This window comes from Drosophila subpulchrella, chromosome X, assembly GCF_014743375.2.
Source record: "Drosophila subpulchrella strain 33 F10 #4 breed RU33 chromosome X, RU_Dsub_v1.1 Primary Assembly, whole genome shotgun sequence".
In the NCBI taxonomy this organism is placed as follows: domain Eukaryota; kingdom Metazoa; phylum Arthropoda; class Insecta; order Diptera; family Drosophilidae; genus Drosophila; species Drosophila subpulchrella.
The window spans coordinates 1,164,237-1,177,523 of record NC_050613.1 but is presented as its reverse complement, the minus strand read 5'-3'; the positions used below and the strand labels follow the sequence as shown (position 1 = coordinate 1,177,523).

General features: G+C 39.2%; 1 protein-coding gene across 3 annotated transcripts in view; it reads left to right on the top strand.

The window, feature by feature from the left end:
• Positions 1-13,287, top strand: part of LOC119558262 (chaoptin) — a 412,604-nt gene that overhangs the window by 119,288 nt on the left and 280,029 nt on the right. For all 3 annotated transcript variants that reach the window (XM_037871610.1, XM_037871611.1, XM_037871612.1), the window contains one exon: positions 5,167-5,245. The gene's annotated coding sequence lies outside the window, so the exon portion shown is untranslated. The remainder of the gene's footprint in view (positions 1-5,166; positions 5,246-13,287) is intronic.

The window sequence follows — 13,287 nt, the reverse complement described above, 5'->3', positions numbered from 1 at the left end:
AAAGTCGCTTTTCTGCTTGAATATCTCCATCTCCCTTGCACTCCCCTTAGCTGAGTAACGGGTATCTGATAGTCGAGGCCGTCAACTGAAGCGGTTTCTCTTGTGACTTATTCGGCTCGCTACAATAGAAAATGCCCGTGTTGGTAAAAGCTGAATGTTTTGCTAGAGAGGGCCGAATGAGTTTATGTTAGATAGTCTAAGTGTTCCCTCAACTGGGGAATTGCTAAATTGTTGAGTTTTAATCAGCTGTTAATCAGCTCTCCATTTTAAGAAGTTTCAGCAATTCAACAACCTCGAGGCTGTTGAAGTGCTGAAAATCGGAGTTGTCACCTTACTTTGTTTAAAAGACACGGCAACTCTTTAACATTTACTTCAAATCGAATTTTAAAGTACAATTATAGCTCTTACATTGTTAATAACGCTGGGTTTAAGGGTGAACTGTTTTCGCTGTAAGCTAGCGTTATTAAGCTTACTGAGAAAATAGTTCAGCTTAAGTCCCGAATGTTTATACCCGTTACTCGTAGAGTAAAAGGGTATACTAGATTCGTCGGAAAGTATGTAACAGGCAGAAGGAAGCGTTTCCGACCCCATAAAGTATATATATTCTTGATCAGGATCACTAGCCGAGTCGATCTAGCCATGTCCGTCTGTCCGTCTGTCCGTCTGTCCGCCTGTCCGTATGAACGCTGAGATCTCGGAAACTATAAGAGCTAGGCTATTGAGATTTGGCGTGCAGATTCCTGAGCTTCTTACGCAGCGCAAGTTTGTTTCAGCAGAGTGCCACGCCCACTCTAACGCCCACAAGCCGCCCAAAACTGTGGCTCCTACAGTTTTAATGCTAGAATAAAAATTTTAACTGAAATGTATTGCTCTCGTCAATACCTATCGATTGATCCAAACAAATTTGCCACGCCCATATCGCTTAAGTCTGTCTACCCCTGATAGGTGGCGCATTTCAATCTCGCTTTGCTGCTTGCATATCTCCATTTCCCTTTGGTCCCTTTAGCTGAGTAACGGGTATCTGACAGTCGAGGTACTCGACTTTAGCGTTCTTCCTTGTTTAAACTAATTTGGGCACGCTGGTGTCAATCAAAAAATTTTCCAAAGTATCGTACTTGGCATATTCTGTTTTTAATATGTTCCTGTATTGAAGAGGTTATGCGTATCTCAGAATGCGATTTTCAAACATTTTGGCAATAAGCACTATCTGAATGTTAATAGAAGTACCTTTCCGAAGATATATGACTTTATGTGATCGGACTCGAATTATCGGAGTTATTTTCCATAAAAGTTACCAAAGTCAAAATTGTCTAGCCTTTTTTCGTAATAGCTAGTTTCTTTTGAGTTTTAGTACCAAAAGAAAAATTGTATAAGTTATTTTGAGCAAGTGATGCAAAAGATTAGCGTCCTTTAAATGTTAAATGCAACTTTACCAAATTCTATGACAAATCGAAAGCGCCAAAGCTGTTGTTATCCGTACTAAGGAAAAACACCCTTCACCGTTTGAGTTCTGTATAAAAACTGATTTTATTGTTTGAGTTTGAGTTACAGATTTTCATAGTGTTTAAGTTGTAACAAGCTGTGGCATATCATTCCATATGAAAAGAAGGTCAGTTGAGATGCACATGCGACGCATACTGACTTGACGGTCCTTTCTAAAAGCGCATAATACAAATAATTATAATAATAACTGTCTTAAAGCGCATAATAAAGAAATAAAGATAATAATAATTATAATAACAATAGTAATAATATTAGCAATAATAATGTTAAATTAGGTAGTTATGGTTGGAGACTAGAAACTAATCCTCCCACTTTTTCCCTAGCTCATGGATTATTGGGTTTCTCGAACCAGTTTGTACTTTTTAGGAAGGTTCAGAAGTGTGTAGCTTCCTGGGGTTTGAAGACGTTTGAGGTTGTGCGCTGGGCAGAAGCATAGGAGGTGTACAATGCTCTCCTCTTGGTCTACCTGCTTACAGCTGCGGCAGTAGTCGTGGTTGCTGAGTAGTATTTATAAGAGGGGAAATGTCTTCTCTCTTGCATTTTAGGAGAGTTTTGGTAATTTTCGGGTTGTAATTTGGCCAAGTGAGCCTGGAATTGTGGTATGTTGATTATTTTTTTTTGGGCTGCCTTTATCCACTTCGGAAAAGCTTCCGCATTACTTCAAAGTGGGGCCTCTTGCGCGTAGTGCGCGTTGATCATCTACTTATACAAAGCTCTAAGGCTCGTCTCTACTTAAATGCCAATATATACCACAGTAGATGTTCATTGGCACCCAAGGAAAGGCGGTCCCCAGAGCCCGTCTGATGGTCTGCGACCAGCCTGCCCTTTCATACCCTTTCATCAAGGTCCCTTTTCTTGAAGCGCAGAATGTCTCCGATAAGGGCGGCTACTGCCCTCCAGTTCTCTTCCCTCTCGCACATCTTGAGGACTATAGTTTCCGGCGTAGTCTGTCCGATTGCTCTTGACAAAATATTTCGTTGCTATTCTGCGTTGTCGGCCTCAGAATCAGCGTAAATACAGCTGGCTTCCGTGCTTTTCACCATTTTGCTTAGAAAGAAATTGAAGTAGCCGTGACCTATGAGCGCTTGGGTAACGTAGCAGTCACAGTGTTGTCTCTCCACCCAGCTTTTAAAGTCGGGGATAAGTCTTCTTGTCCATCTTCCATTGCTTTCGCGTTCCCATCTTTCTTGCCAGATATTGAGGGTCTCTCTTATTAGGTCCAAAATCGATTGTCTAGATGCTTCTCCAGCTTGTCGCAGGTCGAACAGGCTCTTGCGTTCTTTGACTAGCAAGTCTATCGGGATCTCGCATGCTAAGACCAGTGCTGTAGCACACGACACCGTGCGATATACGCTTATTATTTGTAAGGCAGAGGTTCTTTTTAAAGCCAAAAATGCTTTCAGTCTACAATTTGTTTTTAGCAAATCAGCCCACACTCCACATTCATACAGAAAAATGGAGTATTTTTTCGTATTGATGGTATTGGTCCATCGATGTTTGCCATTAGTCTTCTAAGGGACATTGTGGTCTCTGCAGACTTGGTTCTAGCGTTATTAATTTGTGGTCCAAAGATCAGTTTTGAGTCCAGCCTGACCCAAGCTTTATGGTGACCAACAATAGCTCTGTTTTATCGTCAGAGGATATCGTCATAACTGATATTTCACAGTTCCGGTCGTAGTATGGATCCTTGAGCTGCTCCCGAGGTGATGTCCATCAATTTTTCGCCTCCTCTTGTCGATTCCGTAGATAGCTGTCTATTAGCCGCATCAGGTACTCTGAGATATGGAAACGTCTGTTTATCGAATCGATCATGCCCGACCATCTGACGCACTTTTGACGTCTAGTGTCGCCAAAAGTACAATGGGTCTGGATGCCCACTTGGCTTGCCAGTGCTGCATTAACGACTTCCTGTATTGTGGACCTTCTTGGTCGGAAACCGTATTGCCTGCGAGAGAGGCCACCTGATGCTTCGACATCTGCAGCTAGTCGGGGCTTGATAAGCTTTTCCAGTAGCTTCCCAGTCGTGTTTAGCATGCAGGGACTTTCTTTCCCTCTGTATGGGATGATGTGAGTTTTCCTTTCTTCCGAGTCACTGTTTTAAAGCCGTCCTTCGTTTCTTTACTTTTCGGCTTTTTAGATGCCTCTTGCTCGGCCGGGCTAGAGGCAGTCCGCTTTTGCGGGACGAAACTGGTGTGTCTGTTTTCTTTAGCCTTTTGTTGGCCTCAGCTGCCAAGTTCGCTTTCTCGACTCTCTCTGTTTCGGCAGTCAGCCAGCTTTTCCTGTAATTCCCGACAATATCCATACTGATGTTTTGCTTGCTTCATTTTTCGGGGCACTGCTCTGCATTTTTGAATCGTTTCCCCTTCTAGGGCTCTCATTTTATTTATAAGCTCAAAACTTCGGAACAGAGTAAAAATGATCTGACAATTACAATTTCACAGTGCTCCTGTTATCAGCCATGTGAATACCAGACATGAGTCAATTTTCATAGGCAAACAAAATCTTTTGTATCAGTCCCTGGCATTCCGCGCTATTTTTGGTAGCCAATGTTTTGCATTTTGTCTTTCTCAGTTGCGACTTCTTTATATATTCCTTTCACTGCAGTATTTTTGCCAGATATTCGTAAACGGTAAAAGGTACCAAAAAATATGTGCAAGATAGAATTATTCTGAAATATTCTTGATCAGGATCACTAGCCGACTCAATCTAGCCATGGCCGTCTGTCTGATCGTGTGTCAGTCCGTCCGTATAAACGGATTCTGGCGCGGCTAAAGTTTGTTTTAGCAGGCTGCCTCACCCACTTTAACGCCCACAAGCCGCCTAAAGCTGTTGCGCCCACATATTTGGTGCTAGAATAAAAATCCTAACTGAATTATATTGGTTTCGTCAATAATTAACGATTGACCCAAGAAAAGTTAACCACGCTCACAAGCCGCTGCACGTATACTTCCATACCCCTTCCACTGACCTTAACTGATTAACGGGTATCTGATAGTCGACACTGCGTTGTTATAACCTTTACTGGTAGGGTAAAAGTAAAAGGAAACTTTCCGACCCTACATACACCCTACATGCCAAAAACTGTTTGGATCGGACCACTCATTAAAGAGAAACAGCATATTTGCAGCATGCATACCTCCATCTGCCTCGCCATACATTTAGCTGAGTAACGGGTATGTAATAGTCGAGGCCGTCAACTATAGCATTCCTTCTTGTTTTTTGTGCTGTCGAAAGTGGGCATGGTCTTAGTGTCTGTTTTATGCTCGCCGGCCACACACTCTAAAGTGTTTATCATTTTCCGCTGCTAATGGCGCTCATTTATTTTATTGACAGCCATTTCCGCATCGCCCTTTCTTATATTTCCCGTGCTTTCCTCCTCTATTTGTCGTCTTTCGGAGGACCTTTGCATGGTAAAGAGCGCAAATTAGTTGGTTTTATGCGAGCGCCGTTTGAACTTGCAACGGAGTTATTTGTTTTATTTTACTTTTCAACCGCATTTCACTCCACCTGAAGAGGAATATCAATAAAGTAGCTACGCAACGAAATGCAAAAGAAACACAATACAATAAATTCCAGGCATCTTGAAAATGGCGTGGAAATGTTGCTTACTAGGCCATAATTAATTTTGCTCAATTTTTTTCTTTTCCCTTCTTGCTTTTTCAGGCAGACTCTTCAGCGACTGTGAAGGAGAGTAATTGATAATATTGAATTCTGGCAGGACATCGCCAAGTGAAATCCATTAGTGAGTATAAATCATCCATGTATGTATAAATCTTTAAACAGAGGCTGCAAAAACAAAATCAGAAAAAAATTTGGGTTATGAGACGAGCAATCCAATTGCTTACTTTGGGCGTCCTCGCATGCACCGAAAAAGGTTAAAAAATCGCTTTGATTTAAGAGAAATTATGCTCGATATCAAAATTGGCTTAAATTTTAGAAAACCAACATAAAATTTTTTTTTCTAAATACAAGAATTTTTTTTCTAAAGTCAAGGAAGTTTGCCTCAAATCAAGAAAGCGTTTAATGGTTATCATAAACTTAAAATCGTCCTATATCCTTATCTTAGTTCTTAAATCAAGAAACTTTTTTCTGATAAATAGAAAGGCTAATACAAAAATAAAATTGTTTTGCATTACCATTTCAAGAAATTAATACCCAACCCTAAAATGGTTCTTACCCTTAAAAATATAAATGTTTTCTGAAAAATAGATATATTTGTTTTGGCTCGATCTGTCGTACCGCAATATTACATTTCAGAAGATGTCAGCGGCCGGGCTGCTGTATCCGTAACAATCGACGCAGGTTCGAGTCCCAATGCTACCTTTTTCTATAAATGTTTTTTTGTTATTATAGCCGTTACTCGTAGAGTAAAGGGGTATACTAGATTCGTCGGAAAGTATGTAACAGGCAGAAGGAAGCGTTTCCGACCCCATAAAGTACATATATTCTTGATCAGGATCACTGGCCGAGTCGATCTAGCCATGTCTGTCTGTCCGTATGAACGCTGAGATCTCGGAAACTATAAGAGCTACAATACTGGGATTAGGCATGCAAGTTCCTGAGACTCCTGCGCAGCGCAAGTTCGTTTCAGCAGAGTGCCACGCCCACTCTAGCGCCCACAAACCGGCCAAGACTGTGGCTCCTACAGTTTTAATGCTAGAATAAACTAAATTAACTGAAATTTATTGTTCTCATCAATACCTATTGATTGACTCGAAAAAAAAGTTTTACACGCTCACGTTAACGGCCACAAACTTCAAAAAATCGTAAACATGTTTAGGCTTAAGGAAATTAAATAACTCATACAAGTAAGAATGTTACTTCTTAAAGATACAGAAGAAACCACCATCTTTTCTTATTTTCCACGCTGAGCTCAACGTTTGTGTCTGATTCTAGTGGTTTAATATTATTATAATTTACGACTTTTTGACAAATTATCGGCACCGCTTCTCCGGATAAGGGACATAAATAAAAATTTTGTTAGAACGGCAATAAGCGTAAATTCAAATAAATTAATCATTTCCAGGCATTGTTAGGCAGCCACAAAGAGGTAGGAATCAGAGAGGCGGGCTTGGGGTTTTATTTGTGGATGCCGCACGCAACAGGCTGAGAAGTGGTCTGGATTGCTCTGAAGTTGGCCGAGCACCTCCCATTCCCCAGCTCCTAAATTTAAATATTTGCGTATGAAAAGCCGAGACGGGGGAGACGGGTGTGGAAAAGCTATGTTGAGCCGTGTAGCAACAGCTGATGTTGGCCATGTCGGGGGCACTAAATGGCCATCGAATCGGGGAGTACGGCGTGCTTCGCTCGCCGTTTCAATTACTAGTCGGAAAGCGAAATTTCATCAATTCATAATTCATTCCACTGTGCAATTAAATTTTCTTGTGGCCACACCTAACAGCATCCATTCCTGGGGGATCCTTTGAAAATTGTTGGGCCTTTGGAAGTGAATAGCATCAGCCACCCGACACATGGCTACAAATTGTTGTGTCCTTATCGATTTCCGTTCCATTTGACATTAAAAAAATTGTCTGAAGCTTCTATCTCGTCGTCCTTACTAATTTTATCCCATTTTATTACGCTCCGTTCTATATGGGTTGTGGTTGTGTGTTCTGTAATCTCAAACTAATCTCTGACCACATCCACCGATGCCAAAACAGTCTTGGGGCCAAAAACAAATATCAAAAAAAAGTTCGGTTTGCTTTGGTTTGGTTTTTCATTTTCCATTTGTCGGCAAGGAAAGGCAAGCCTTTTTGTTTTCCATTTTTCTTCGTGGGTTTTTTGGGGCTTTCGATGCTCTTGGCAAGTGCATCCAAATTGAAAGCAAAGCCAAGTCATCATGCCGGGTGCCAGGGCAAGTGTAATTGTTGCCTCATGGAATGGAAAAAGGGAAGCGACCAAGACCAAGGCAGGAGTTAGGTAATACTCTGGCCCGGTAGCGTAGCTATAACTCGGTGGATGCACTCAGAAAAATATTCCTAAGTGTGAGGAGACATGTACTATATTGCCATTGAATTTTAATTGTGGATTTAAGGAATGGCACATCCAGATACAAATATCCCTAGCAATAGACCTAAATTTTAATAAAGATGTAACATTAACAGTTAAGAGAAAAACACCCTTCTTTAAAAGGACATTCTTAAGCAGTAATAATTTTTTTGTGGTATCTATTTTTTTTTAATATCTTAAAGAAATGTTTACTTAAGAATATTGAGAAATCTGAGTCTTCTGAGCCTTCTTACAGAGCAATACTAGGATTGGAAGAATACACAATCCAGTAAGAAATTGAAAAATTGCAGAACTTCGTCGTAAAAAATGTTGTTTTCTCTAACAAATTACCATGTTTTATTCTTTTTTATGACTTTGAGAACATTTTTTGAAAATCATGAAGCACTAACTCGAACCAAAGGAATTAGCAATGAAATTATTTAATCACTCTTAGAGGAATTGTATCCACTAAAGAAATTTAACTCGGCAGTCAATAAAATATTGGTGCATTGAAAAGATATAATCGAACACCAGTTTTTGACAACTGGAGAGCTTTCCGAAAAGCACACTAAGCTAATTATATAAAAAATACACACTGCTGAACAAAATTACGGCATTAGCAATGAGGGAAAATGAGGATCTATTTAATTTGTTGATGATGTTGATGATGTTTTTTATTGTCTCTATGCGGCATGCAGAATTAGAATCTAGTTATTATAGTGCCAAAATGATTTGTCTAATGGATTTACCAAATGTATGTGTGGGCATACTATGATAAACGCCTCAGATACAAATTATTAAAAATGTTAAAAAAGATTGTGTTTGTAACCATTTTTCAAAATGAAAAGATACCATTTTTTTTGGTTGAATAAAATTTATTTGATATGATGGCACTTTTTGAACTTTTTGATTTCTATGTAGGCATCATTTAAGCGTTCTCGCTGACTCATTTCAAAGACTGAATAATCGTATGCGGCTTTAATTACTTAGTTATCTCTATTGGTTCAAAATGGATCTATTATCCAATTATTATACCAAAAATATAAAAAATGGGCACCACACAGATATAGGGTTATGTGCGTTTGTGGGCGCTAAATTGGTCACGGTATTCCGAAAAAACGTACTTGCGCTGCGCAGGAAGCCTTAGAAACTTAATAATTTAATCTAAAGTTTTTAGCTCATATAGTTACCGTCATCACATTCGGGCAGACAGCCAGACGGACATTGCCAGATCGACTCGGCTTGTGATTCTTATCACTTCCTTATGGTAGGGCTAATTTGGCTTTGATTTAGATGCACGGTACTCAATTGATGTGAAATCGCTTCCAAAATGTCTTATTTAAAGACCCTTTAACATATGATTTCTATACGTCGTACTCGCAATTTATTTCAATAAAAAAAAAATCTTCAGAAATATTTTAGTAACATTAGGTAAACCGTATTACAATATTATTTATTATGCATATACAGAGGGTTAACCATTTATGTTGGTAAAATTGTTCTTTTCTTTTAAAGATGTCATTTAAACATACATACGAAACTTCTATTTTTTATTTAATTGTGGCTTTTATTTTCAGGAAGCATTCCACCATAATTTTGTTTCGTGTCTGAAACTCAAACTAAAAACTTTGTCATATATTATGACAGAGGCATCAGATAAGCCCACCATCTTTAAATCACCGCATTTCCCCCCATATCATCTCCGAAAAAAGCAAGCGAATGTAAATCGGTTTCAAAATTGGTTTCCTTTCCAAATGCGATTACAACTTCATGAGCCACCTAACGTAAAAAAACTATAAGAAAAAAAAAATTACAAGAAGCAGAGAATAGGAGAAACAGAAAAAGTTCACAGACCAACTTGAAAACTCTCCAACGGATTAAACACATACATCCGAAAATTACACACGATTGAACCCTGTAAAACACTACTAAAAAGTAATCTATTTTTTAATAAAATAGTAGTGGAAGATTGTAAAAGCTTGGACGAACAGATTATGAAATGTATAGATGTGATGTACTGGGTACTTTTCTGTACCTTATAAAAAATTATAATATTTAAATTTAAAATGAGGCAAAGTAAAATTATATTTATTTAAATCTTTTGTTATAAGTGCAGTCGATGCGGGAGAATTGTATTGCAGCCCTGAAGCTCTCCGGCACACTTATATCCTAGTACTCGTCTAGAAACATCAAGGATGCGGCCTGGGAAGTTCAAGTTGAAGTGGCCTGCCCACTGAAGGGTGCCTCACTTAATGCCAGGAATAATTTCTAATTAGAAAAGGACACACACATGGAAAAATATTTAACGAAATTATAAATATACACAGGACGAGGGCTTTCATTACTCATTTTAGCTCCGAAAAGTAGGCAACATTTCCCCACTTACTGCACTTTTCCCATCTCGCCAGCACTCCAGCTCAAGTCCTTAACGCAGCGCACAAACAATTAAAAACCGTAAATGTCCCCACATGACAAAGTGTGAACTTAATTTCATTTTTGTAATTCACAAATGCTGAAAGGAAGGGAACTTTGATAATGGCCCAGGAAAAGCGTCGAGAGAAGAACTAAATATAAATAAAAATGCTTTACCCGAAAGCCACAAAAAGGGAGCGGCGGAGTAGGAGGATAGTGTAAGGATCGGCAGGACCTAAACCAGTTGCCAGGCTACTCCTTCGACAATAACAGGCCAAACGAAGCACACACAAATGAAAGTAATTTCACAAATACTTATGTGTGCAGCAGTGGCATTGTGTGACTCTGTGTGTCCAGTCATTTTTCAAAGCTTAATTTCCACAAGCATGAAAAACGACTAGAAAATACCTAAAAAAAAAGAAATGCAGACAATAAAAACCAACTGAAGGCAATGGCAGGGCAAAACAAAACTTCAATGTAATGAAGCCGAAAACAAAAGCAAAACACGTTAAAGTTACCTCACAAAGGGAAAGGCGAAAGCAGATGTGGGAAACATGGCAGCAATGAGTATTTTTCCTTCGGCGAAACAGACGGAATAGCTTGGTGGAATGCAATGAATATTTACAGAATGTGCAAACAGTGATTGAAGGACTCAAAATTAAATGCAAGTAATGGGTAAATTGCGCCAAAAATAGTGAATTCATAATTTTAAATAAATGCAACTTATTTAAGCAACTAACAGGGCACAAATTATTAAATCATAAGATGAGAATAGATTAATTTGACTGTGTGAATATCAATTCTTGATATGGTAATTTGTAAAGTATGCTATTATACGCGATGCGTAAGGGTTCATAAAAAATATTAAAATGAAATTCTTCAGCATTTTAAATTGAAGTTAGGCCATTATAGAATACTAGCAGGGTATTCCGCAGTTTCTGTGGCGGTGAGGCAATCTGAGCAAATGTAGTCATATTTAAATCAATTTATTGCATTCCATGCAAAGAAGAATGAGAGATGTTGCTCGTACAAAAAAATTGGATATGTATTTTTGTCATTTTTTTATCATAATGCAATTACCACTTGGTATATGGATATACGAACTTTAAATTATTATACAAAAAAGTTGGTCATATAATCTCTTTAAGGAAGCAGAGCGAGGTGCAAGCAAGAGAGAGATGGAAATATTTGTTTTCAACGACGCGTAAAAGAGCTGGACATAAAGATGCACAAAACCATTACTGATTAGGGAGCCAATTAAGTCATCTGATAGATCGACGTCAAAATTTCGAAGCCACATTTCATTGTTTTGAAGATACCAGGCCATCAAATGAACTGCGGAAGTTTCAGGATTAATTTTACAGAAGGTCGTTTTCTTAATCTGCGTAAACTGCCTTTTTGGGCTTGGGGCCTATTTTTTAATTTAAAACGTCGATTTAAACGTCTTTCCTAATTTAAAGCGATTGGGGCCAGATAAGGAGTCCCACAATATCTGAGCAAATCTTTTCACAGTTTACAGTTTCGAATAAGACAAATCAATAGTGTACTTAAATGGATTTGGCCGTGCGTTGGTTCTTAGTTTAGGGTTATCTTTATGTATATAGATATAAGTTAGAAGAAAGATAAGTACCATTTCTAACATGTAGAACAAAGTGACATAAAAGTAAAGTTAAAATAAAAGACAATTTAAGGAAAATGTCAACTAGTAGTAATAAGCCCTTGCGAGCAGAGGACTGTCTGCGCCCCTGTGCTGAGTCTCTTTCAAATAATTTCCGAATCGCTATAAGCTTTCCTCAAATGCATAAGCTGAGCCAAGCCAATCCAAACCAAATACTTGGCGAAAGGAACTCAAGGCCCGAGCCCTTGCCTGGAGCATGCCACACACTTAAGCTTATCCGGGATTTGGCTTCCTAATTCATTCATTTACCGCATATCCCTTCAACTCAGACTGAACTCCGCTCGATCCTGCCAAACAAAGGGTCTGCAGCTGCATTAAGAGTTTGCTACAAATTGCCGAAGCACTCGACTTCCGCTCAACTAAACGCATCGCAGTCAAAGTCGCATTCATAACCCCCCGGCCCGATCCCAATCCTCCACTTCAGCGCACTTCCCTGCTGTTTGTTTAGACGCGGGACTGCGAGTCCTGGGATCCGGCATTACGCATACGACGCGTTGCCGCGCGCAAATGAAGTTAGCGCAGCACTTAGGCGGGCGTCTAGTGCACGGCAAGAAAATGGCGCCTATATGGGTCATCTTCGGTTTGTGAACAGAAATGGTTCACGCCTTTTCAATCAATTAAATTATTATATTAAGATAATCTTTATTTATACATATGTCACTCTATAATTTACACACCAAAAACTTAAAGAGGTAAACGATTGGGCTATTTTCAGCAAAATTCAAATGCATTCTAGTTTTTAAAATTCCATTTAATATCTTCATTAATATTATTTTTTCCGCCGTGCTCGCCCTTCCAGGAAGTTCATGAAACATTCGTTAAGAACCTTGAAGATGTGATTTTTCGATTCTGCTTCTTCCTTCGGATATTTTTTCCAAGTTACTAGTGTGTACATCCCCTGCAAAAGTTTCATTTAAATGCCGGTCTGATGACGGGAAGGACCTTTCGCACCACAGGACGTATGAGCAGTATTCAAAGTTGGGCCAAAGTTTCAGTTAATGGCGAGCGGAAACTTACAGCTATCTTGGGCAATAAAAGTGAACTGTAGCCGAACATGCCACACTCCGTATTCTGGCAACTTTCTTATCAACGACAGAGAAAACTAATGCAGTGTCAGCCAAAATAATTAGAGACACCGAAAATTTGGTCAGCTCGCCATGATGACTAGATTTCGGGTGACCAAAGGTGAGGACCTTGGGGTCGGAAACTATAAAAGGCGACATGCAAAAAACCATGAAAAAAAGTGTAAAGAGCAAAACATAAATAAAATTCGAATATCATCAAGTGGCACACACACTCGCCTACAAAGTAAAGTTTGTCCACGATGTGTGGGATAGTGTTGAAAGGGTCGAAAAGTTGCCAGGCATTAGGCAAAAAGTATTTGCAACGACCAGCCGAGTAATTTCATTGTTGTTTGAAATTTCTTAGCCACTTTTGTCCTGCACTTATTTATTATTTGGCTAATTCGCGCATTGCCAAAGTGGATTCGTTTTTTTTTTTTTTTGCTTTTGCTTATCTTAGGGAGAAAAGTAATGAAAGTGCAAGGGAAAACTTTTTCGGTGGCCAAACGGCGTTCGGCTGCTTGTCCAATTCTATTTCGCATTTGCACAGAACTTTCAACAAAGCCCACGGAACCGATAAAGAGCGGCGCGGGGGGATTCTGGAAACTTGAACAAACTCTGAAGAAACAGCCCCACTTGCAACTT